At 41.6% G+C, this 26,693-nt stretch overlaps 3 long non-coding RNA genes and 1 pseudogene across 3 annotated transcripts in view; 2 read left to right on the plus strand and 2 right to left on the minus strand.

The window, feature by feature from the left end:
- Nucleotides 1-21,661, plus strand: part of LOC138832958 (uncharacterized) — a 33,693-nt gene extending 12,032 nt beyond the window's left edge. Inside the window, exons 2-3 of the long non-coding RNA XR_011373748.1 lie at nt 18,742-18,796; nt 21,593-21,661. This is a non-coding gene — a long non-coding RNA (uncharacterized lncRNA). The remainder of the gene's footprint in view (nt 1-18,741; nt 18,797-21,592) is intronic.
- On the minus strand, nt 817-1,539 carry LOC138832783 (mitochondrial import inner membrane translocase subunit Tim23 pseudogene; annotated as a pseudogene).
- On the minus strand, nt 7,387-22,174 carry LOC138832957 (uncharacterized). Its single transcript, XR_011373747.1, has 3 exons — nt 21,644-22,174; nt 8,257-8,343; nt 7,387-7,647 (listed from the first exon to the last, which is right to left on the minus strand). It is a non-coding gene; the product is annotated as an uncharacterized lncRNA (long non-coding RNA).
- The window catches only part of LOC138832956 (uncharacterized), a 31,466-nt gene continuing 26,428 nt past the window's right edge, over nt 21,656-26,693 (plus strand). Inside the window, exons 1-2 of the long non-coding RNA XR_011373746.1 lie at nt 21,656-21,742; nt 24,571-24,700. This is a non-coding gene — a long non-coding RNA (uncharacterized lncRNA). The remainder of the gene's footprint in view (nt 21,743-24,570; nt 24,701-26,693) is intronic.

Consider the following 26,693-nt stretch of genomic DNA (forward strand, 5'->3'; position numbering starts at 1 on the left):
CCATTACCTACCATATCTGGAATTGAAATAAATATGTCCTCTGGACACTAATGGGTGACAGGCCTGTCCAGCTGGCTGGGCTTTCAGAGCCAACCAGCCTTGGCTACTCTGTCGTGCCAGTAGGTCCACCTTGCTATCTAACCTTGGGCAGATCTTAAACCTCTGCAGCTAACAATTCCATGCAGCTACCAGATGAGCATGGCATCAAGGGTGATCAGAAATACCTATTCTTTTTTTTTTGTCAGTTGTGGGGCTTGAACTCTGGGCCTGGGCACTGCCCCTCAGCTCTTCAGCTCAAGGTGAGCGCTCTACCACTTGAGCCACAGTGCCACTTCAGTTTATTGGAGATAAGTGTCTCTCACGGAGTTTTCTGCCTGGGCTGGCTTTGAACTGTGATCCTCAGATCTCAGCCTCCTGAGTAGCTAGGATTACAAGCGTGAGCCACCAGCGCCTGGCTCAAGAGTAACTTTTACCTTTCACCTGATATCTAGGAAAGATTTCTTTTTAAACAGATATCAACTGTGTTTAGATTGGAGTTATGACTTTGGTTCTATTCTCACCCTTTATTTGGAACATGGGCAGCATTACAGTTTCAGATGATTAAATACTCTTGGTGATAAAATATTGACAATCAGCAGGACCTGAATTCTGGGAGTGGTTTTCCAGTTCAGAGGGTAGGAAGAGAGGACAGGTCCAAGATCATCTCCAAAGGAGAACCACATTACTGAGTGAGCTACCAAAGGATTTTGGCTTCAACTCATTAAGGGAAAGGAGTGCCGGTCCTGGTCAACCATTCATGATCTTCATTACAGCAAATCACAACCTCCAATTTTTGAAAGTAGTTGTAGGTAGAAGAGGGCACTTAACTCCAGACTGACTTAATTGATTTGAAAGATTTCTGAAGTGTCCTCCGTTTTCGAGGTGGCAAAAATCTTCAGTGTGACTGTGGAGCAAGGAGCCTTTCATATGCTCCCAGTTGTAATACAGTGCATAGAGGCTGGTAAGTGTTAGTCCTGCCAGTCCGCCTCCTGCTACCCCTCAAGGCCACCTGCACATTCGTACCACATGCCTGTCAAAGTTCCAGCTGCTACTGTGTTCAGGTCATCTTCTGCTCCTCGTGATTTCTCAATAATAACACCAAATGCACTATAGAGCCAAGCCAGAGAACCTAAAGTATTAGCCCAAAGTGCTCCTTGCCTAGTTACCATATTCAAAACCTGTACGTTTCTTGGTTTGGACCAGGCCATGTTCTGGGTTTCCTTCAATCCTTCACTGCTCCAGATGCAACCCCTGTCATGCCACATCCCCCAATAGTAAAGAAGCCTAGTTCAGATCTGCCCCGGGTTTTATTGGCTCCAGTAGGTAAAATAAACTCATCGGTGTCCTGCACCAGATATCGTGGATCCACATTTAAATAAGGAGGTAGAGGGTTCACAAATCCGCGTGCGAGTAGCCGGCCCCACTGGCCCCAAAGCAGCTGGCCAACCCTCCGGTGGTCTTGTTGCCACTTCCCCCCCACCCATGGTGTGCACCTGCCATCTGCTACAAGCCGCCACCTCCCTCCCGGGTCGCCGCCTTGCCCGTGGCTGGAGAGCAGGGTCTTTTCCAAAAGGAAGAACCCAGTTTTCCGAAGCTTGCTTTGAAACTATTCAGCATGTATGCGATGCTAACTATGTGATGGAATATTTTCACAAAAACGAGTTCACTTTGCAAGCTGCTATGTTGCTGTAGTATCACCTATATTCTTTGTATTTTGACAAGCCACTAGCCTAGAACTGACTATGTTGCTCAGGCTGGCCTGGAACTTTCCATCTTCCTGCCTCTCAAGTGCTGGGATTGTAGGTGTGCACCACTGTGCCTGTATTTATTTATAGTCATTCTGTGCAGCTAATTGTAGTGTATGCTAAATTCTGTGGGCTCATATGTCCACGAAAATAGGAACATGTTTAGCAAACTGAGTTTTACAAAATTATTTAGTCGTGAATTTCAACTTTCTTCAACACAAAAACTAACATCTAATTCATGGCCATCGAGAATAATTAACTTTAGGGTTTTTTTTTTTATCCTTTTGCTTTTTCCCTGGTAAAAGTAAAGTGATTGAAAAGGAGGCCTGAGTTCAAACTCCAGTACTGGAAAAAAAAAAAAAAAAAAGCGTTGTTTTTTTTTCAAGCTAGAAAACTATTACCAGCTGAATGGTTTTTTGTTCTTCTCTATTCCCAACTCACATGTTAAATGTGGAACTCCCAATTGGGAGCCAGGACTCCAAAGATGATGATAAAGGTTAATGAGGTCATAAAGATGGGGTCCCTGATCCAATAGAGTTAATGCTCTTATAAGATGAGGCTGAGACACTAAAATCACTCCCTCTGCCCTGTGAGAACACAGCTACAAGCCAGGATGTAAGAACTGAGTCTGTGCCGCAGAGCAGAGGGGGGAGCTGAGTCTCACTTACGCACTGCAGCCACTGCAGATGCTGAATTCCATTGAGACAGCATAAGGACAAAGGAAAGATGGATGGGCACTGGACAACTCTGTCTTGTCCAGGACAAAACAATTAAACACGAACAAAGGAGATCCTGAAAAGCGAAATGCCATCACCCATTGTGCAAACTTGCCAAGAGAAGCCCAAGAAGTACCCAGATGCTGCAGTCATTCAAGATCCTCTGTGTGTGTGTGTGTGTGTGTGTGTGTGTGTGTGTGTGTGTGTGTGTGTGTGTGTGTGTGTGTGTGTGTGTGTGTGTGTGTGTGTTGAATTCAGGGCCTGGCCACTGTCCCTGAGCTTTTCTACTCAAGGCTAGTGTTCTACCACTTAAACCACAGCTCCACATCTGGCTCTTTTGGTAGTTCATTGGAGATAAGAGTTCATGGACTTTACTGCCCTGGCTGGCTTTGAACCACAATCCTCAGATCTCAGCCTCCTGAGTAGCTAAGATTACAAGTGTGAGCCACCAGCACCTAGCTTTAAGGATTTTTTTTCCAGTTCTGGGACTTGAACTCAGGGCCTGGGCATTATTCCTTAAGCTTTTGCTCAAGGCTAGCACTCTACCACCTCTGGCCTTTTATGCTTATGTGGTACACCCAGGGCTTCATGCATACTAAGCAAGCACTCTACCGCTAAGTCACCTTCCCAGCCCTTTAAGGATTTTTTTTTAAAGAAGTGGTACTTAAAATATTCCACTGAAAAGATACACCGTAACGTATTTAACCAATCCTGCCGAGGAATAAGCATTGGGTCATTTCTAACTTATCCTCATTATAATCATGAAAACCCTTTTGTGCATATTTATCCAATTCATTCACTAGTATAAATTCCCAGAAGTTGAATTCCTAGGCCAAAAAATATCCATATGTAAAATTTTTGATGTGCTACTTATTGCCAAATTGCTTTGGAGAAGGAAGGCTGAATGTCTTTATACTCTTGCTGTGCCCAAGAAATGCTCGTGGCCCCACACCCTTGCCAAATTGGCTTGCTTTCATGAATGGTAAAAATAAAAACTTGTCTGCTTTTCTTAAATCCTGCCAAAGTATATGAGGCAAAACTAAATGAGAGAAATATAAAGTTGACACATGGGAGGTATTTTGGTCACTGTAATGTTTTATCTGAAGAGCACCATTTTCCCCTCAAAGCAAATGTGATGGATAAGTACAAGTTCTAGGAAGTAATTTCCTAAGTGGATTGATTCCTTAGAGAGAATGTCTCTAAGGATGCAGGAATTATTCAAACCAAATGTGCTTTGGGCTGATAGGGGATATAAGGTTTTTTTTTTTTTTTAAATGTAATACTAAGTACTATTTTAAAGACGTAAAGAGTTTTACTTTATAATATCAAAATATTATATTATAGAATATTCAGACTTATGTCTGAACTTTTCACAGAGAAATTTCTTCTGCTTTGTTTTACATTCATTCATGCATTTATTTGGTGACAATCCTGGGGTTTGAACTCAAGGCCTGGGCCCTATCCTGGGCTTCTTTTGCTCTATTCTCTGAGCCACCTGAGCTCCACTTCCAAGGGTTTGTTTTGTTTTGTTTTGGGTTTGTTTGTTTTTGGTAGTTTAGTGGAGATAAGAGTTTAACAGACTTTCCTGCCCCAGCTGGCTTCAAACTACAATCCTCAGATCTCAGCCTCTTGAGTAGCTGGGATTACAGATGTGAGCCATGGGTGCCTGGCTGTTTATTTATTTATTATTTATTTATTTATTTTTGTTGGTCATGGGGCTTGAACTCAGGACCTGAGTTCAAGCTCAGATCCAATGCTAGCTCAAGGCTAGCATTCTACCACTTTGAGCCACAGCACTACTTTTGGTTTTCTAGTATTTAATTGAAGGTAAGAGTCTCATGGACTTTCCTGCCAGGCTGGCTTTGAACCATGATCCTCAGACCTCAGCTTTGTGAGTAGCTAGGGTTATGGGTGTGAGCCACCAGCACTTGGCATATATTATTTTATTTTTTATTTTATTTTTTTTGGTCGGTCGTGGGGCCTGAACTCTGGGCCTGGGCGCTGTCCCTCAGCTCTTCAGCTCAAGGCTAGCACTCTACCATTGAGCCACAGCGCCACTTCCAGCTTTTTTCTTTTTGCTTATGTGGTGCTGAGGAATCGAACCCAGGGCCTCATGCATGCAAGACAAGCGCTCTACCACTGAGCCACCTTCCCAGCCCCTTTTAAAATATTTTTTGTTGAGATTAAGTGACATAACTTTCAGAAATTTTACAGCATTGTGAGATAGAGATATTTAGCTAATGTCACAAACACATTTTAATTTCACAAGGGAAATTATCATTATCATGATCTATAAAATTTATGAATTCTGTAAGCTTTGATAATACAACTATTTCTTCCACATTTCTTATATAAACTTCTTTCCTTTTGTTTAGTGCAAGCTCTTCCTTCTTTCCTTCTCATGGTCTCCCTGTCATCGCTGCCCTTGAGTTGCTTAGTTCGTTTTCATCAATGTCCAGCGCAGCTGATGGGCCCCTCTCTTGTATGTTTTCCCGTTTCCCTCTGATTCTGTGTCTTCCTCCTAGCTTCCTTCAGATGTCCGCATATACATATACCATATATGTGGTCAAGCCATTTATTAATGAATGATATGACAAAATGAGTGGAGGTCCTGTGTTTTTTGAGTCATGTTTACTTTGTTGTATCTCCTTGCATTTTGGATTTAGCATCCACATATCAGGGCGAACATGCTCTTGGCTTAACTCAGTCAAAATGATTTTTTCTAGTTCAATCCATTTCCCTGAGAATGCCATTATTTTCTCCTTTCTAATGGCTGCATAATATTCCATTGTGTATAGATACCACAATTTTTGGATCCATCAATCTGTAGTGGGGCATCTGGGTTGTTTCCATACCTTGGCTATTGTGAACAGTGCTGCAATGAACATGGAGGTGCATGTGTCCTCGTATCCTGGTTCCTGTTGCTCAGGGTAGATGCCTAGAAGTGGTATGCCTGGGTCATAGGGGAGGTCTATATTTAGCTTTCTGAGGACCCTCCGGATTGCTTTCCAAAGTGGTTGTTTTAGTGTACATTCCCACCAGCAGGCTTATATTATTTTTTAAGTGAAGGTATATCATGTGATGGAGACATTGTCGTAGTCCCAACTACTTAAGAGTCTGAAACAAAGAATCATTTGAGCCTCAATTTCAAGGTCAGCCCAAGCAACGTAGCAGGACTTGTCAACTTGTTTTGTGTTTGTTTGCTTGTTTTGAGATATAATTTACATTCAGTGTAGGATTTCCCTTAAAAATCTAAGCAAGAGTATATTTCCTGCTGGGTGCCGGTGGCTCATACCTGCAATCCTAGCTGAGATCTGAGGATCATGGTTCAAAGCCAGCCAGGCAGAAAACTCCATGAGACTCTTATCTCCAATAAACTACTAGAAAACCAAAAGTGGTGCTATGGCTCAAGTGGTAGAGTACTTGCCCTGAGCTGAAGAGCACAGGGACAGCACCTAGTCTCAGAGTTCAAGCCCCACAACCGACCAAAAAAAAGCAACCTATTCAGTCTCACATACTAACAAACCTTACAAGACAAAAGCCAGAAATTCATTAGGATAATTAGAAAATATAAACTGTATATTAATAATCCTCTTTATTTTTCCCCTTTAACCAGTTAGTAAATTGAGTTTATCAAATTATAATAAATGTGGTACTTCTAGTGTTGACAAAATAGTATCAAATGGCATAATAACACTTGTTTTAATTTAGAAAAAAATTACTCAAAATCCCATAACTTTAGCAATATTGACTAGAATTCCTTCCCAGGCTATATTCTTGCATTTCTCTTGTCCTCTTCCCTTCCCTTCCTCCCTCTTCCTTTTTTTCTGCCCTCCCTCTCCCTTTTCTCTCCTCCTCTCCCCCTCCTTCTCTTCTCATTTAACAGATCTGTCAGGGGTAAATGTTCACCCCTCAGCTCTCATTCTACCCCAGAAGGGACCATCTGAGCTGGGGGAGGGGTGTGTCACGCTCGGTCTTAAGCCTCTCCTCTTCTGTCCTCCTAGAAAGCCATCTTCCTTGATACAACTTGAAGAAAGAACACTTGAGGGAAAAACTCCCTATGTAACTCAGCCCTTCCCTCTCTCACAGTGGCCTGTCCTTAAGGACTCAACCCTGCCCTGCAGAATGGCTGCAGATTGGGAATGGAGTCCAGTACTCTTACTCATTGTCCACAATGGCAATTCTCCAACCAACTTTCTTAGTAATAAAGTGATAAAAACATATAACATAAAATGTACCCTCGTACTATTTCCAAGTGTATAGTTGTGGTAGTGTTGGCTATGTTCACATTGTTGTGTCACCTGCAGAACATTTATGTCTGGCAAAATTTACACTTTGGGATTGGCAGTATACACAAGCAAAAGGCCTTGAGTTCAATCTACAGGAGTGCCAAAACCCAAACAAGCCAAGACAAATAAAAATCTGCAACTCTATCCTGCACCATTTAATCAACAATTCCATATTTTGTCCTCTCTCCATCCTTTGGCAACTGCTGGTCTACTTTCTGATTCTATGAATCTGACATTCTAGAAACTTTATGAAATTCAGTGGAATCATCCGGTACTCCCTGTTCTCAGCCAGCTTATTTTACTTAGCACAATGTCCCCGAAGTTCAGTCATACAATTGACCATTTCACCATCCTTAAAAGGAAGGTATTAAAGCTTCCTTTTTAAAGCTATAGGATTGTTGCTTCTGCTTCTCAACTGATTTGCATTTGAGAATGGAATGGAAAACATCATTACTTTCAATCCCCTCATCCCCCATCAGACTGGGCAATCGTGGTAGACAACTACTGTCTTGTCTATCCAGGGTTTAATTTAAAAAAAAAAATCTGACCCAAGATAAGGAGAGACTTTATTCAAAAGAATTATTTCAGTCAAGGGGAGGAGCAGCTCTAAGGCAGAACAGCAAGAATGATTTGATAGTAGACCATAAACTCTGCAGTCATCTCTAATGTCAAGTAGAAAGGGCTTTTCTTTTGTGGTGAGGAGGAAAGCAGGTGAGAAGTCAGGAGGGGAGAGGGCTGTGATGACGCGGAAGAGCTCCCAGGCAGTTTTCCCTGAGGTCACTGAATCTCGGAAGAGGCTGCTTGGGGTTCGTGTTCCTGGTCCCAGTATTTAAAGGTGGGCAGGCTGCCTTCCTGGACCTGGAGGAAGGAGAAGAACCTGCCAAGTTTAATCAAGTTAGTAGGAATTTTGTGCAAATTGGTCTCTGGGGACAAATAGTTGGGCTAATCATTTTCTGAGATGAAGAAGATGAATTTTGATGGTCTGTTATGGCTTTCTTATAGGTAGGCAATGGCAGGGTGAGGGTGGGGGTTCAATGAAGTTGGTCTAGTCATACTAACAAAGGTAAAGCATGTCCTAGAATCCAAATGATGTGGACTTTTGATCCTCATTGGTTTCCAGAAGCACAGAGATCAGGTAAAGATAAACCTGTGCTCAAACCCTTTCCCTCTCAAAACAGCATCAGACTCCCTTTGCTTTTTTTTTTTTTTTGGTCGGTCATGGGGCCTGAACTCTGGGCCTGGGCGCTGTCCCTCAGCTCTTCAGCTCAAGGATAGCGCTCTACCACTTGAGCCACAGCGCCACTTCCGGTTTTCTGATGGTTTATTGGAGATAAGAGTTTCACAGCTTTTCCTGCCCCGGCTGGCTTTGAACCATAATCCTCAGATCTCAGCCTCCTGAGTAGCTAGGATTACAGGAGTGAGTCACCAGCGCCCGGCTCAGATCCCCTTTTCTTGTAGAAAACTCACCTTATTCTTTACTTTTCCATGCTTATCGGGCTTGACTTGCATAGAATGGCATAGTCCTTGCCAATGTAAACATCTCAGTCTCTGAATCTAGCAAAAGAAAAGACCCAAACAACACCAAACAGTTCCTCCTGAGATATATCACACCACATTTCAGCCCCTGGGAATTGACATGCCCACGTTAGTTCCAACCCCCCAGTCATGTGAACCAATAGAACTTACCTTTGCTTAACTGTGTAATTGTCCTGGTTGTTCACCACAAATAATTGGTGTGGTTCCTCAAGCCTTCCTAGCAGGAGATGTGTGAAGGACCCTGGCTAACTTTAGTTGTGAATGATTTCAAGTGTGTCTTAGTTCCAAGGATCAAGGGTGAGATGTTCACTTTGGAATTCTGACTGTATTTCAGACTTGAGATATTCTGTCTGCCCTCCTTGAAAACTGTATTGCAAAAACAATTTTCTCAGCCAGGTGCTGGTGCCTCATGCCTGTGATCCTAGTTATTCAGGATACTGAGACCTGGATGATCATGGTTTGAAGCCAGCCTGGGCAGGAAAGTCTGTGAGACTTCATCTTCAGTTAACTAGTAAAATGCTGGCTAGACTGGAAATTTGGTGACTTGGCTCAAGTGGTAGAGCACCAGCTATGCACAAGAAAAGCCAAGTGGTTGAGTTCAAGCCTTGGTAGTGCACACATGCACACACAGAATATTCTCTAGATCTCTAAATAACATAGAAGCATTCCAATAGTTTTTACTGTTCACTTGAACAAGTCCTGATAGGGAGAAACAAACTTAAAATCCAAGCATACATTGAAAAATATCCAGCTTAATTTTTAAATGACCTAGATATTAAATTGATTTCAACTTAGTCAATTGTTTTTCAGTTCTATATGATGCATTCTGTGGCCAATAGAAGAATGTAAAGTGCTGAAGGAATTGTTTGTGTGAGCATCCAGGGCTGTGCACGCAAAAACCACAGAAGAAACACAATAGGATACGACATACATCCTGAGGTGACATTTGACATTCTACTGACTAGGACAGCATTTTTACTTGAGACTAGGTTGATCTGATAAATAAGAAAAGTCTTGAGGGCTAGGGGTAGTTCAGTGGCTGAATGCTTGCTTAGCATGTGTGAAGCCCTGAGTTCCAATGCCAAAATCACTCTCTCTCTCTCTCTCTCTCTCTCTCTCTCTCTCTCTCTCTCTCTCTCTCTCTCTCTCTCTCTCTCTCTCTCTCTCTCTCTCTCTCTCTCTCTTTCTTCTCTCTCTCTCTCTCTCTCTCTCTCTCTCTCTCTCTCTCTCTCCAATCATGAAATGTAAAATGAAAATGACTAAAATATTTTGACAATGAAAGGGAAAAAAATAAGAAGCATCATAGTCTCCCCCTCCTCCAAATTCTCACCATCTATAATTTTAGTCAGTAGTAGTCAACTTCAGTCCCAAAGTACTACATGGAAAAGTTCTGGGTGGAAACAGTAAGTTTACAAGAGTATATCACTCTGAATAGCATGATGAACTCACTTCTCCAGGCTCCACAAGCCCAGGATGTGAGTCATCTTCTCCCAGCCTATCCCCTTCCCTGTGATCCACTTGCTGTCTCCACTTTAACTGTGTTCAACTGACCCTCACGTCACAGCCTGATACAGAGACCTGATGCTTGTCACATTCACTTCCTGTCATCTCATCACCTAGATATTGTATCACCTCCCATCATCACAAGGTGATGAAAAGAAAGAGGAGAACAATACAGTAACATATTTTCAGGTGATCAGGCCCTTGGTGGAGAAACCCAGTAGAGTGGAAGTCACCCTATAAGGCATTGGTGACAGCAGTTATGAGAGAATGAACAAGTCTCATGCCTTGAAAGATGACAATGGGGACCAATGAGAATGAAGGAAAACACACGCAGAAAGATGGCAAGCTCCAAGCAGCAGTGAGATGAAGGCTGTTGTCCCTGGGCCACAGAGCATCCCCTGCAGTACAACTAACTACATTTTCCAGTAATCAGGAGAACCATGAGGTCCCACTAGTTCACAGAGCAATAAATAGAATTGTCAAGCAGATTGGCACCTATGCCTCGATGGAGAAGTTCTAGAAGTTTTATACCCACATAATATATCTCAGGAGCCTAATAGGACACCAGGACTTCCATCTTTTCATAGGAGGAATTAAACCTATGTGGGAGGATGATCAAACATGGTGGCACTGGCCTCCTATTGATGAGAACAGCTCATCCTGGGCTTGCTGCTGGGGGGAGACGGGTGGAGCTGTGGTCTCCGTCTGCTTCAGAAGAACATTATGACCATATGGACTGAGACTACAGCACAAAGCAACCCCAGCCTGAATCTTGGACACACTCCAGTGAGTGCTTAACCTACTGCACAGCACCATAATGCAACACGAAACTCACACCAACAGCAAGGACAACTCAATCTTTGTGAAAGTACACACATTGGTTATAATGTGTATGTGCGCACATGCATGTGCCAATCCTGGATCCTGAACCCAGAGCCTGGGCACTGTCCCTGAGCAAAATCACAGTGATCAAGGTTAGGGCTCTACCATGTGAGCCATAGCTGGACTTCTGGCTTTGGGGAGGTTAACGGAAGATGAGTCTCACAGACTATACTGCTTGGGTTGGTTTCAAACCACAATCCTCAGAAGCTAGGATTACAGGTGTGAGCCACACCATCTGGTTTGCCCCTTGGATTTTTTTTTTTTTTTTTTTTTTTTTTTTTTTTGTCGGTCGTGGGGCTTGAACTCTGGGCTTGGGCGCTGTCCCTCAGCTCTTCAGCTCAAGGCGAGCGCTCTACCACTTGAGCTATAGCGCCACTTCCGGTTTTCTGGTGGTTTATTGGAGATAGGAGTCTCATGGTCTCTCCTGCCCGGGCTGGCTTTGAACCGCGATCCTCAGATCTCAGCCTCCTGAGTAGCTAGGATTACAGGCGTGAGCCACCAGCGCCCGGCTGGATTTTTTAATCAGGAAAAGATGTTCTTAAGAGAATAAAATCCTGACCAAACCAAAGAGCAAATCCCTGTGGAAGCCGGGATCTTTCATTGTAGAAGGCTAACTAACTCCGCACATGCCTCTCCTAAGCAGAAAGGCTTCTAGATGTCAGCAGGTGTTGCTTCCTCCTGCTGCTGTCTCCATCCTGTCCCTTGGTGAACTTAATGAGAGATTTTGAGTCAGCTTAGTGTACAGTTCCACACACCCACTACTCTTTACTCTTTTTTTGGGGGGGGGTCATGGAGCTTAAACTCAAGGCCTGGGTGCTGTCCTTGAGCTTTTTTGCTCAAGGCTAGCACTCTACCACGTTGAGCCACAGCTCCTCATTTGGTTTGCTGGTGGTTAATTAAAGATAAGAGTCTCAGGATTTTCCTGCCCAGTCTGGCTTCTAACTATGATCCTCAGACCTCAGCCTCCTGAACAGCTAGGATTACAGGCTGAGCCACCAGTTCTGAGCTACTCTTGATTCTTAAATATCCTGGGTGCCGAGAGCCTTGTCTTTTTTCCTGGCTATTGACTGTTTTACTTCACAGATGGCCATTTTCCTACCTCGCTGTGAACCACATAAACCTTATTTACTTAGTGTTGTCCTGGTGCCTTCTATTTCTTTTTTTTTCTTTTTTTTTGGGGGGGGAGGTCCGGTTGTGGGGCCTGAACTCTGGGCCTGGGCGCTGTCCCTCAGCTCTTTAGCTCAAGGCTAGCGCTCTACCACTTGAGCCACAGTGCCACTTCCGTCTTTTTTCTTTTTTCTTATGTGGTGCTGAGGAATCGAACCCAGGGCCTCATGCATGCAAGGCAAGCACTCTACCACTGAGCCACCTTCCCAGCCCCCTGGTGCCTTCCATTTCTATCTGCTACTTGCCCACAACAGAACTCTCTATATTCCCAGAAAAATGTCAAAGCCTTTCCCTTAATCATTTATATTTTTTAAGTTGCTTATCAAATTTGTAAAAGAATCTTTCCTGCCCTTGGTGGGCAGAAACATTATATTAAAGTCTTTGAAAATTTGGCATCATTTCAGATTATCTTGTTTTCTTTTTCATCATTAGTATTTTATTTTGACCATTAGTAGTTAAGAAACTTCTTAGTATTCTTTCTCTATCGATTAGTAGGTTTGTTGTATTGACTTTTATCCATATGTAAAGAATGAAATTACTTCATGTTTGGGTGATATTTTTTAAAACTTCTGAATTTTTGTTTGTTTTTGTCAGTCATGGGGCTTGTCAGTCATGGGAATTGTCCCTCAGCTCTTCAGCTCAAGACTAGTGCTCTACCACTTGAGTCACAGGACAATTTCTGGTTCTCTGGTGGTTTATTAGAGAGAAAAGTCTCACGGACTTTCCTGCCTGGACTGGCTTTGAACCATACTTCTCCGATCTCAGCCTCCTGAGTAGCTAGGATGACAGACGTGAGCCTGTCAAACTTCTGCATTTTTTTTTTAAATTGGTGATCCTATTAGTTTACTTTGCACATGGCTATAAATTGTAATGTGGCCATTAATGGTCTAAATATAAATAATAGTATCTGAGTAACATGAAATACCTTTTAAATGGTCTTAAAACAACATTGACTACAAAGTAAATTATCATTGTCTTTCTTTGCCCTGATAGAAACTGTTGCTCTCTTGAAATCCATAGACATGTGTGAATATGTTCTGGGTGTTTCATATACAAGAAAAACTCACAGACCCTGAGACAGACTGGCTTAATAGCACTGAAATAGAACCTAAACTACTATTGGAATTAGTCAAACACTGTTGACTGTGTGTTCTGTGACATGGTAGGATGAATGGAGCTTCAGGCTGAGAGGTAGGAGACTAGGGTATAGTCCCAGTTTTGCCATAATTGTATGATCTTGGGCTGACTTTTCCTTCCATTATAAATCCATCCCAATTCTGCCTCTTGCCTTACTGAAATCTTGGAGGGGACCATGTGTGTCCATGTTTCATCCACTGAGTCCCCTTTGATCTGGGGAGATCAGCTCTCTCCAAGCTCAAAAGATCCAAGTTAGAAAGTGTCCCCAAAGGAGAGTCCATGGGGTGGCTGTTAGCAGAAGGTAGAATGGATTCGGAATGGGCAAAAACACTAGACTGGCAGCACATCCAGCCCTGATCTGTTTCCTTCGGTGTAAAATGAGGGAGTGAGTATAGAAAATTCATGTCTTTGTTTCCCTAGATAAGTCTTCACAGGGCATGGCCTGACTTAAAGTCTGAGAAACCCTCTGTTCTTGCTCTGACTTCTAATTTGTGGTCTCTACCCCTTGAAAAGGTAGGGCAGTTCCACCCATCCAGCGCAGGCATCTTGGAGCCGGTTCCTGAGTGACTTTCCTGTTTTTGTGAGCTGTCTGTATACACTTCCTGCCCAGAGGCTGCTTTATTAATAGCAGCAAATGCCCTGAAACAACTACTTCTTTGACCCCATCATCATTTTTATCTTTGGAAAGGGTAGAACATGTTACTGGGTGTTAAGAATAGTTTACTCTTAAGTGTTAGCTGCCAAACAGGATCTATTTTTATTCAAACTCAACCAGACCTGGCTAATATAAGGACTCCCCCAAATTTCAAATTTTATACAGTGTGTCTTCTTATTCTACAGCTCTTGGACCAGTGATAGTATTAAAGGAATATACAAACATATGCTGAGCAAAATTTTACCCCAACAACCATTAGGCTTTAATCTTTACAAAAGGATAACAATACAATAGTATTTTCATTATTTGTTATACATCCACAAAATGTCAAATCTCAGGAATGAATGGTTGTTCCTAATAGGGCTATCTCTGGCAAGATAAACTGTGAAGAACTTTGAGTTATGTAATTCAACAGAGTAAGATAATGTCTAATGAAAATGTCCTACTGTACAGTGATAACAGCAAATTTACCATTCACCCATATTGAGTCTGCTCCCCAGCACTGCTTTAAAAAGAGGTATATAGGATCTCCATTAGCAAAGCAGAATCATAATAGTGATTGCCTATCTTAAAGGCTGTTGGCTTATTAGAATGAGATAATGCAGATAATATACTTGGCATAATATTTGGCCCAGACTAAATGACCATAAATGTTAGCATTATTATTATTATCTATAAAAAGTACTCTGGGCATGATGGCTCATATCTGTAATTCTATACTTCTCAGGAGGTAGAGGTTGGACGAAGCATGATTAGAGGCCATCCTGGGCAAAAGTTAGCAAGCCCCCTGTCTCAACGAACAAGCTGGGTATGGTGGTACACATATTCTAACCCAGCTGCACAGAAAGTATGCCAACCTTAGCAAAAATACATGACAATATTTTTTTAAATCCCAGAAAGCTAGAGTACCTGCTGAATGAGCATGAGGCCCGGAGTTCTAACCCCAATATTGCCGATGATAATAATAATAATAACAATTAATAATATAACTCAAAAGCAAAAAGAGCTGAAGTAGTGGAGCACTTGCCTAGCAAGCACAAGGCTTTGAATTCAAACCCCAGTATCACTTTAAAAAAAAAAATGAGAGACCACAGTGCCTACCTCAAAGGCTTGTTAGAAGATCAAAAGAGATATAAAATATTGAACATATATGTACAGTAACACTGCATACAGGAAACATTTTAAAATAGCTGCTGGGGCTAGGAAGGTGGCTCAGCGGTAAAGCGCTTGCCTTGCATGCTCGAGGCCCTGGGTTCGATTCCTCAGCACCACATAAGCAAAAAGAAAAAAGCCGGAAGTGGCGCTGTGGCTCAAGTGGTAGAGTGCTAGCCTTGAGCTGAAGAGCTGAGGAACAGCGCCCAGGCCCAGAGTTCAGGCCCCACGACCGGACCCCCCCCCAAAAAAAATAAAATAAAATAAAAACTGCTGCTACTAGTAGAAAAAAACATCTTGTGGTTGTTTTTAACAAATAATATTTCCAAAATCAGTAGTGAGCAACATTTTCCTTATCTATGAATGAAAAATATCTTCTGATTAGAATACCAGTTTTACTGCTATTTAATACATTGAACCTCTTTTAAGTTAGCAAAGTAGTGTTGTGGTTAATTATACATAAAATATATGATAGTGAAAAGTAAGTCCATGTTTTGCCTAAACCTTCACCTTTTTCTCTCTCTTTAAAAACAGAGTCTTGCTATATCACCAAGACTGGCCTCACACTCCCAAACTTCCTGCCTCTAACTCCAAAGTAGCTGAGATTATAGGTATATGCCACTTGCCTGGCTTCACATTTTCATCTTTGTTATTTACCTAACATATTTCTCATGATTATAATATTTGATTATATCATGTGGGATTGACTTTAAAACTTTGTAAAGAGCTAAGAGAATAACAGTGTAATAGTACTTTTATGATTGTTATGCATCTCCTAAGTACCAAGCCTATGCCAACTGCTACATTTATATTATCTCACTAAACTCTCATGATAGCCTCCTGAAATAGGTGCTATTTTAATGCTCAGTTCAAGGAGGAGCCTAACTCTTAGAAACAGTACATAACTCTCCCAGAGTCACAGCAAACACTTTGTGCCAAATAACATCAGTATCCAGTTAACTCTTACCCTCTCTATTATACAAATATGTTATTATTTTTGCATGCTAATAATAGAGCAAGCATTTCTTTTATAACATGGTGGTATGGAAAGCACATGCAGTTGATTATTTCAAGTTGTAACTTGTTAATATGTTTGACTCACATTTCTGACATTTCTAAGGGAATAATGCTAAGCAAAGTTACTTTCTACATATGTGTATAGAAACTGTCCATTTTCCCAGGGAAAGGTAGACTGGCTACATTTTAAAATAAATTCCAGATCAACTAATGTCTCATTTATTTTAGAAGACATGTAATTAATGAAGGAATTAATTAATGCAATAAAATTTGGAAGGAAAAAAAGAGAAGTCTTGCTAGGTGCCAGTTGCTTATGCCTATAATTCTAGTTACTTAGGAGGCTGAGATCTGAGAATCACATTCCAAGTCACCCTAGGCAGGAAGGTCCCATGAGGTTCTCTTATCTGCAATTAACTACCAAAAAGCCAAAAGTGGAGCTGTGGCTTAAATGGTAGAGAACTAGCCTTGAGCAAAAAAAGCTCAGGGACAATACCCAGGCCCTAAGTTCAAGCCCCAGGACAGAGACAGAGATAGAGACAGAAAACAGAAAGGGAAAGAGAGAGAGAGAGTGAGAGAGAGAGAGAGAGACAGGTCTTTTTTCCAAAAAGATTATAATTTATATTTGAGTCAGTAAATTGGGATTTAAAAAGGTTGTTTTCTCTTTAAAAAGAATTTGAATTTTATGAGAGAAGAGGTTAATGGTCAACCATATAGCCATTACTGTTGGTAAATCAATTTAATTATTTCATTAAATGTCTTTTTAGTTCAATTTGTTGAAACTTTTCAGTTAAACTAATTCAGACCCTTGATTTTCATGAATACATCTCCTGGAGGTATTAACACAGCCTTTCCATTATTAGACGTTTCAAGTTTTTGAGAGTAAGTGTGAAAAACTTGTGGTCTAGATATAAGTTGGCATTTGCTGCTCGCTTAGGGTGACTTTTGAGCAATAACATGACTTTAGCTTTAATAATTACACTATATTACAAAGATTGTTAGTTCTTAATGAAGCAGAGCCAGCAGCAGTGTGTTGGAGCCAGACCTACAGGCTGGGAAGAGTTGATTATTAAGTGTTCAGGAATTTTGTGGGTTGATTGTTAGCCTTGGTAGCTTGAAATCAGATGTATTTAGACCACAGAAAACAGATGCTACAAATCAGCCCCCTTCACCTTAAACCCTTCCTGTTTTTCCACTTCCCACCCTGAGAGCTGGTTAACCTGCATACTCCTGGGTACAGCCATTCTGTCTTCAATAAACAACAAAAATTAATCCACCCGAGGTTCTGCTGCCAATGATCAGCAACCCTAGAAAGTAACAGGCCTTGAAGTCTTGGTCATCAACTCAGGCAAATGTGAAACCCAGCATATTGATATTCAGGGCTAAGTTTTCATCTCTGAAGGTCAGAAGTCCTCTTCAAAGTGTCAGCTGCTACTTGGCAATCGAAGTTGGCAGGGAGCACCAAAAGTTTCGGAAGGCTTGTGGAAAGTGAATGACTCATTCTGCCAGTCACCAGAGTGAGGGGACATTTATTCCTCCAAACATGATGGGATTTCCCTTCAGAGATCATGAATCACTGTGAATATGTTTGAGGATTTTATAGTAACAAGATGGGAGAAATTAGAGGGCACACAGCTGAAATACCTGAAGAACAATCTCCACAGGAGCGGTTACTCATGCTACTCCGGCTGCTTGTGTAAATCCTCACTTCTCCGCTTGTCAGCCATGCCAGACTTGTTCCAACTAGTTGATTTCATCTGGTAGAGACTGTTCTAAGAACCATCTTGTTTATTTCATTTGTTTTCTACAACCTTTCTAGGCCTCTATTTTGTTTACCCAAGGCCTAACACAATATCTGGCTCAAGCCTGTTTAATACTTATGTTCCTTACTCTTCTTGATTCAAAGTGCAGAAATTAAATTAAGTCCTGGAAAACAACACAGGTCTTTGCCAAGGTGCTGCTCTATCTCTATCTCTATCTCTATCTCTGCATCTCTGGCTTTATAATCTCTACCATTTATATCTATAATCATCTATATATCATCTATTTCTATATTCTACACCTATTTATCTCTTTAGTTATTAATATGTAGCACCTAGTTTGAGTCTGGTGCACTCTATCCCAATTTAGTATCCATATCATATTTTTAACACTTGTTCCTTTTTTATTAGTGTCTATTGTATAAAGAATTTTCATGGTGATGTTGTATTGGATATAGTAGATATATTATACTTTGCTCAATTTCCTTCCTCCTCCTCCTCCTCCTCCTCTCTTCTTCTTCTTCTTCTTCTTCTTCTTCTTCTTCTTCTTCTTCTTCTTCTTCTTCTTCTTCTTCTTCTTCTTCTTCTTCTTCTTCTTCTTCTTCTTCTTCTTCTTCTTTCTTCTTCTTCTTCTTCTTCTTCTTTTTGGTCAGTCGTGAGGCTTAAACTCTGGGCCTGGGCGCCATCCCTCAGCTCTTCAGCTCAAGGCTAGCACTCTACCACTTGAGCCACAGTGCCACTTCAGGTTTTCTAGGTGGTTTATTGGAGATATGAGTCTCACAGAGTTTCCTGCCTGGGCTGGCTTTGAACCGCGATCCTCAGATCTCAGCCTCCTGAGTAGCTAGCATTACAGGCGTGAGCCACTGATACCTGGCTTTCAATTTCCTCCTTTTAAGAAGGTCTAATGGGGGGAAAATGAAGAAAGCTAAGGCAAGCAAGCTTATGAGCAAGGTGGGCATGGAGTTAAGGGTCTTTTAAAATTTAACATCTAAAAGAGGATTTCTCAGTTCATATTAGAATTGCCTCTCATAAGGCTGTAAAATAACATCAATACTTGAGCCACACCAGAAAGCAACTTAGTAATAAATGTTTAGGGGATGGTACCCAGACACTAATAATTTTTAACCCTCTCCTGATGATTTCAAGGTGCACCAATGTTTGAGAACCACGGGCTCAAAGCAATAAAACTGGTTTCTTACAGGTGAGATTTATTTCATGTGTAGTCACTCTTCCTAATGTATTATACATCTTCATTTTCTTAATGTCTGACTGTTCAGTCCTTGATTTTAGGACTTTAAATAGACAATGAGTCATGCATTAAAAATAATGATCTGAAAGAGGCCAGCTATCTGACATGTCACAGCTATGGCCATGGCAGCTTTGCTCAGAAAGATGCTTTGTGGTTAGGAACTGATGCTAGTAAATATGCAGAGAGGAAAACAGCACTGAAAACTCCTCATGGGTCCGGTCGTGGGCCTGAACTCTGGGCCTGGGCGCTGTCCCTCAGCTCAAGGCTAGCGCTCTACCACTTAAGCCACAGTACCACTTCCGGCTTTTTTTTTCCTGCTTATGTGGTGCTGAGGAATCGAACCCAGGGCCTCATGCATGCAAGGCAAGCACTCTACCACTGAGCCACCTTCCCAGCCCTGAAAACTCCTCTTGAAGAGTCTAAATTGAGATAAATTGTTCAGGGTAGCATTTGAAAGCATATGTCAAATTTATCTGACAACTCCACTTTTAAAAAATTAACTTAAAGAAATAGCTGGACCAATGTACGAAGTTATTTGTGTATTATAATATGTTTTCTAGATATTTCCGTTTTTAAATAGCTAGAGCTTTGGAACATTTAAAGCTGTTCAAAGATTCTAAAGTATTCATCGACGTACAAAGGTGATTACAGTATATCACTGAGGAAAAAAGGCAGCAGAAGGAAGCATGTCTAGTAGAATTCTACTTATGCTAAAAGTAGATCTAGGGGCTGGGAAGGTGGCTCAGTGATAGAATGCTTGCCTTGCATGCATGAGGCCCTGGGTTCAATTCCTCAGCACCACAAGCAGAAAAAGCCAGAAGTGGCACTGTGGCTCAAGTGGTAGAGCGCTAGCCTTGAGCTGAAGAGCTGAGGGACAGTGCCCAGCCCAGAGTTCAGACCCCACAACCAACAACAACAACAAAAAGTAGATCTATATTATTATGAGTTTTAAAATGTTGGAAATTATACTCAAACTACTAACTGATCATGTTTGAGGAGCGAAACAACGGCATATGGGAAGTAAAACTTTGCATTACTGTATCTATATATTGTTTTGGGGGGGGCAGAATGTGCCAATGCTGGGGCTTGAACTCAGAGCTGGATTCTGTCCCTTAACTTTTTCACTCAAGATTGGCATTCTATCACTTGAGCCACAGCTCCATTCTTGTTTGGGGGTGGTTAATTGGAGAGAATAGTTGCACATACTTTCCTTCCTGGGCCAGCTTCCAAACTTTCATCATCAGATCTCACCCTCCTGAATAGTTAAGCTTACAGGAGTGAGCTACTAGCACCCAAAGAGATATTTTCTTTCTTGTTTTGTTTTTTATTTTGGTGGTACTGAGATTTGAACTCAGGGTCTTGCTTTTGTTAGGCAGGCTCGCTACCACTGAGCCACACTCCCAGCACATCCCAAAAGACGTTTGACTAGTGTTTTAGAAACTTTTTTTTTGTTGTCAGTTGTAGGGCCTGAACTCTGGGCCTGGACACTGTCCTTCAGCTCTTTAGCTCAAGGCTAGCACTCTACTACTTGAGCCATAATGCCACTTCTGGCTTTTTCTGCTTATGTGGTACTGAGGAATCGAACCCAGGGCCCCATGCATGCGAGGCAAGCACTCTACCACTGAGCCAGCTTCCCAGCCCTTAGAAACATTTATTGATTGAACTGAGTTTCCTCTTCAGGTGATCCATGTTCACTCACTGAAGCTCACTGCTTTTTCTCATACTTGCTTTCCTGTGTTGCACCTTTTGGAATATCCTTTCATTTGCTTGAGACACCTTCCTTCTTTCTCACCACTCACTAAAACCCAACTGAGATATGAAGTTTAGCTTGAGTGCTACTCAATAATGCTCTCTTTCCCTTGAATTCTTACATTTTGCAATGTCCTACACTCAAGAAATGATTATCGGATGGAACAAATCCTCATGGTTAAGTTCAAGATCCTGTTAAATTTAGTGCTGTCATTTAGAACATGTGACCTACTAATGTATCACACCTGGCCATCGTGAGGATTAAGTGATATATATGTGTATATATATATATATATATATATATATATATATATATATACATCACATTTAGCACAAGAGTAGAGCAGAGCAACTCATAGTTCATAAAAAGCTATGGTTATCTTTTCATATCTATTGGCATATTATCTCCCCATCTATTCAGTCAATGCTTGGACTGCATTTTGTATTTTTCTAAACTCTCTGTAATGGGCCTTCTGTGGGATATTTGTTAATATTTAGAATTGAGATGGAGTTGAGATTATAAAAAAATCTTTCAAAGAAATAATAAATCACTTCATTAGAACAATATTGTCACTTCTTGATGTCAAGAATAAAATATGTACACAGAATTATAACATCAAAACATTGCCAGACACAAATAAAACTACACACTCTTTCTTTCCTGAAATCAGAAAATATAGTCATCCTGAGAATTCTATTTGCACAAACACAGCCAAGACTTACAAGATGCTAAGGAAGTCTAGTGGATTATTTACAGAAAACACCAGATGAATTTGGATTGTTTAATATCTTTTTGGCAGATAACATGTCATGTTTTTATAGAAGGCTCCGTGTGTTCTCAAGTTTTGACATATGGGAGTTAAAATGGTGCCAAGAATATTGAATATTCTCCCTTAAGACTGTAGCAAGACTGACCACGGCTTGCTAGAATGTCTTGTAGTTTGTTCCTCACCTTAGTCTAGTTTAAAATCAGTACTAACTCACTCATTTACGTCTTAGTAAGGTCATTTCTGCCCCATTGGAACCGCTTGTGTTCTCGCTTAATCTCACCGGATAGACAGGATCCAGGAGCCTGGCTCGGAGCCTGGCTCAGAGCCGCTGAAACAGCTGGAGTCACCTGATCCAGGAGCTCGCTCTGCGGTGAAGGAGGTCAGTTGGTTATTTTGTCTTTGGAGCCTAACAAGTATTTTTTTGGGAGCAGGGAGGCAACTTTGGTTTATATCCATCTGTCATTTAGTAATTGTTTGACTGTCCTTCAGTACTTTGGTTTAGAGCCCAAAATCTCTTTAGTTAATAACCAAAGGTCTGTTGAAGTATGAAGCATTGAAAAAAAGATACATAAGTGCCTTAAATATGTTATTTAAATTTACAAAGGATAAAGAGAACAACTTCACCAATCTTTTTTGTTTGTGTTGGTGCTAGGAGTTCCGTACCTCCTCAGCACTAGCTCTATAGTCTTTTCAGAAAGAATCAAGGTCTTCCCGTTTGTACGTTTAATTATCTAGTTGTTTTGAGGGTTCTCTTCCCTAAAGAGGCACTCAAACTGACCAACTAAGAAATCTAACCAGCATTTCTAAGTTCATTGATGTAAAATGCGTAGAATATTAGGAAACAGATAAAGTTCTAGAACTTTAAGATAATAGCCAAAGAATCTAGGTGGCAAGGCAATATGTTTGGTATAATCCTGTGCAGGAAAAGAAAACAAATCAACACTGCTAGACAGGCGTATATACACAGTTCCTTGAGCCAGAGTTTCTCTGTACTATATATAGCCAAGGCTAGTCTTGATCTTTGTCCATCCTACCTCCCTCCTGAAAGCTGAGATTACAGGCATGTCCTACCATACTTGGCATATTAGTTTTGTTTTTAGAGTCTTTGTATTATAAGGAATTATTATAAAAGCAGCTTGCTATCCATTCAGTATTTGCCATGGGTACTATATTACCGGCAAACAGAATGTTTTGCCCAAGGTTAAGCACCCGCTCTGGGGACAGAAAAATGATTATAATTAGCAAAACATATAATAAGATTGCTGGAGCAAACCACAAATAAATTGTATTTTTAAACAGCAGCAGCAAGCTATTGGACCATACCACTTATAATAGCAGCAAAACCATAAAGTATCTGGGAGTAAGTCTATCAAAACATATGCAAGACCTGAAAAGAGATGATGATTAATTTTATTGAGTGTCATTAAAGAACACTTCAAGATCTGGAGAGATAAGCCACCTTCTTAGATAGACTCAATGTTTTTTAAAAAAAATTCTCACAAATTCAATTCACAAGATTGATTCATAGTTACAATTCAGGCATGGGGATTATAAGCATGTGGTGTTGACAGAAGCATAGACAAATAAACCATGGAACAGAACAGAGAGCCAAGAAACAAACCACACATAGGGAAACAAATTGTCATAAATCAACTGAAAAGAATTGCCTTGCCCAAGGTTATATACCAATGACTGCTTTTGTGTGGTTACAAAGGTCTAAGTGTCCTTGCCCCAAACAAGGACAATCAGAAGAGCCATTTCATCATCAGAGCTCCTTGTGAGCTGTGATTTTTCGATTCCATCACAGTCCTGCTTATCCCTCTATCCAAACCTGCTCCATTCCCTTCCCCTTCCACAACTGCTGATCCAAAGACTATTCTCCAGGAAACGTTCTGCCCAGGAATCTCTGTCTCAGAGTACCTGAGTACCTGCATGGGGCAACTCTCCTTGCCACACTTGCATGGCTGGTGGAAATGGAAGCTGTTATAAGCCTTTCATAAATCAATTTGCAATTATGCAGTAAAGCGGACGCTCTGGATATATTACAGTTTGAGATCTACTCTTAAATATATATTCTAGAGAAATTCTTATGCAAGATTCATAATATAGGTTCTTCTGGGGGAAGGAATGAGGAGGTCATCAGTATGTAAGAATGTTAGGACTTCAAAGGTACTGGAAAAGATTAAATTACCTCAAGCCAGAACAAGGAACAAAATAATTGCTCCTGTAAAATGAGAGGCAACTTGTCTAGAGAGGATAAGCACTGGAGGACAAGCACGGAACGCTAAACTCATGGAAAGTGGTTTGGATCAAGGTCATACAGGAGAATCTAGAAGTAGGTTTAGAAGTTTGTTCAGGGTGGAGGACCTGAGAGGAAAGTAAGTGATGCAGAACCAGCAAAGCCAAAGCAAAGACTGGCCAAAGCAGAAAGGCTCAAGACAGAAAGCATTTTAGTACTCACAATGGGGCCTGGTAATAGACTCTCAAAAGCTGATTTTTCTTCTTCTGGTCCTTGGGCTTGAACTCAGGGCTGAGGCACTGCCCCTGAGCTTCTTTTGCTCAAAGCTAACACTCTACCACTTGAGCCACAGCTCCACTTCTAGCTTTTTCTGTGATTAATTGGAGATAAGAGTCTCACGGACATTTCTGCCTGGGCTGGCTTTGAGTTAGGATTATAGACGTGAGCCACCGGGACCAGACTTCGAAAGCTGTTTTTAATGAAGCATTTCTGATACCTGGGAAGAAAGAACCTCGAACAAGTTGCACTGGAAAAGGAACAACTCAGGTGTGTTTCAGGAAGGTGAACTCGCAGCAGTTCATGACCCTTCAGAGAGCACCTACACTTTCATAAGCACATGCTCTCAAGCTGACTGAAACTAAAAAGTTGCTTTAAAAATTTTAACTTGTTTATTGCTATTATAGAGGTGATGTACAGAGGAATTACAGCTACATAAGTCAGGTAAAGAGTACAAAAAGTTGCTTGTAATAAATAGCATAGCTGAAGGGACCAGCTAGCTTGAAATAATCTCTCAACGTAATTACCAGACTTTTGATTGCTCAGCTTGATGCTGGCCTCTGGTGACTATAGTGAATGCTCAGATGCAGCTGTTGTTTCTGACAGCATTGTCAGTCTCTGCATGTAAAAATGGTTAATGTTATCCTTACATGACTGCACGGAGAGCCACTCTGTCCTTCTGATTACAATAGTGCCTATGTCTGATCTCCAACAAGCTCTACTTGTATTCATGGACCCGTGGGTTGCGATTGGAGAACCCACTCTACCATTCTGCTCTGAGTGCAATGCCGCAGACATACCACCAGGCTGAAAGCCATGCAGGTAATGGACATGATCTCCCAATATTGTTTTTGTTTTGAGTGCTTGTTATCTCCTTAGGGGACACCATTAAAACACACTATGAGTGAGTCCAAGATTTCAGGTTGATCCCTCCAGCAAAGCTGCTTTCCCTGGCTTTTGACAACCTCAGATGGCTCTAGCTCCTTTCAAAAACCCTAGGTCTCATAACCGTTTGTCGCTGCAGTCTGGTGCTAAGCCTGTGCTCAGACGAGGCAACCACAGATTCACATTATTAGCAATGTTCTTGCAGTTTGTGCCTCTTCTTTTCTTGAACTTCCAGGCAGAAAGGGACTCTAGGGCATCCTTTTGTGTTCATTTCTTTAGTCCCTGTAAATACTGTTGTCTATCCCTGTGGCTTTAGAGTTCTAGACATTTCCCCCAGTCCTTCCTTTGGGAAAATCAAGTTCCATCCTTACACTTGGAGGTCTGTGTGTATCTATGCTATGTGCTTGCTGCATCTGTGACACCTCTGCCACTAGGGGAAATGTGAGGTCACTGTCCTGATAACTCACTTTCTGTGGAAGAAGAGTGCAGATGTAACTTGGCCAAGGCATGTAGCAAGCGCACATGCGCATGTGCACGTGTGTGTGTGTGTGTGTGTGTGTGTGTGTCTGTCTGTCTGTCTGTCTGTGTCTGTGTGTGTTAGGAGAGGGGAGGAAGAGAAGAGAAATGGAGTAGAGGTGAAATGCCAGGAGCGGAGGTGCATGTCTACAATCCCAGCATTTAGGAATCTGAGGTAGGAGGATCTTGAGCATCAGTGCCAGCCTGGGTTATATGAGTTCCAAACCAGACTAAACAAAAAAGAGAAATTTTGGGTTTAGAGGCATGGTGCAAATGATAGAGCACCAGCCAATAAGCAAAAGCATCAGATACAGAGTTCAAGTCCCCATTTCAAATTAAGAACAGAAAGAAAGGAAATTTTGTTTTCTCCACTTTCTTTTTGTCAGTCATGGGGCTTGAACTCGGGGCTTGGGCACTGTCCCTGAGCTCTTTGCTTAAGGCTAGCACTTTGCCACTTTGAGCCATAGCACCACTTCTGGTTTTCTGTTGGTTATTTAGAGATAAGAGTCTCATGGACTTTCCTTCCCAGGCAGGCTTTGAACTGTGATTCTCATTTCTCAGCCTCCTAAGTAGCTAGGATTACAGGCATGAGCCACCAGCACCCAGCCTTTCTACTTCTTTTTGAGATAAAATGGGAGGTATATAAATTTTAGCTTTTTGGCATTTTTGTATTTTTCATAAATCTAGATATTCTCACACTAATCAGTGAAAAATGCTTCCCATACCTCAAAATCCTCTTTCAAATTCCTTCCCAGACAATCTTTATAACACACCAAACAGCCTGGCTCCAAAATTTTCTGCTATTATTTTCTTTTGTCTATACAGAAGTTTGAACTCAGGACCTTTGAGCTTGTAAGGCAAGTTCTCTATCATTTGAGTCACACCCCCAGCCATATTCTCAGCCTTTCACATTTTTTGCCGGGGCGTGGCTTCAGATGGCGATGGCACTACCCTTTTCTCCTAGAAGCTGGAATTGCAGTCACAACCCACAAATCCCCCACCACACTCTACAAGTGCAGAATGTTGCAACATTTTTTGCTTGAGCTGGCCTCGAACCACAATTCTTCCAATCTCCATGAAAGGATCAATAAACGTATCCATCACACCTATGCCAGGGGACCATGCAGAGGCAAACAGGCACAGGAGGAGCCATATTTCTGCTGGAGAGAGAGCACATAGCAGCCTCTGCTCTAGGTAGCAGCAGGGTCTGAGGAGTAGGAAGTGAGGTAGATGGGAGTTCAGGTGGGTCTGGGCGGAGAGAGGGTGGGGCCAGCTGTAGGGCAGGAACTGCAGGGCAGGGCGGGGCTCAGGTCTAGGTGGGGCTGAGGACCAAAGGTGGGCATAATGCTTACACTCCATATCCTGAATGGCTGAGTTTACAGGTATGAATCACTATGCCCAGCCCCAAGATAGC

This window comes from Dipodomys merriami, unplaced genomic scaffold (genome assembly GCF_024711535.1).
Source record: "Dipodomys merriami isolate MVZ:Mamm:240054 unplaced genomic scaffold, mDipMer1.0.p SCAF_20, whole genome shotgun sequence".
Lineage (NCBI taxonomy): Eukaryota > Metazoa > Chordata > Mammalia > Rodentia > Heteromyidae > Dipodomys > Dipodomys merriami.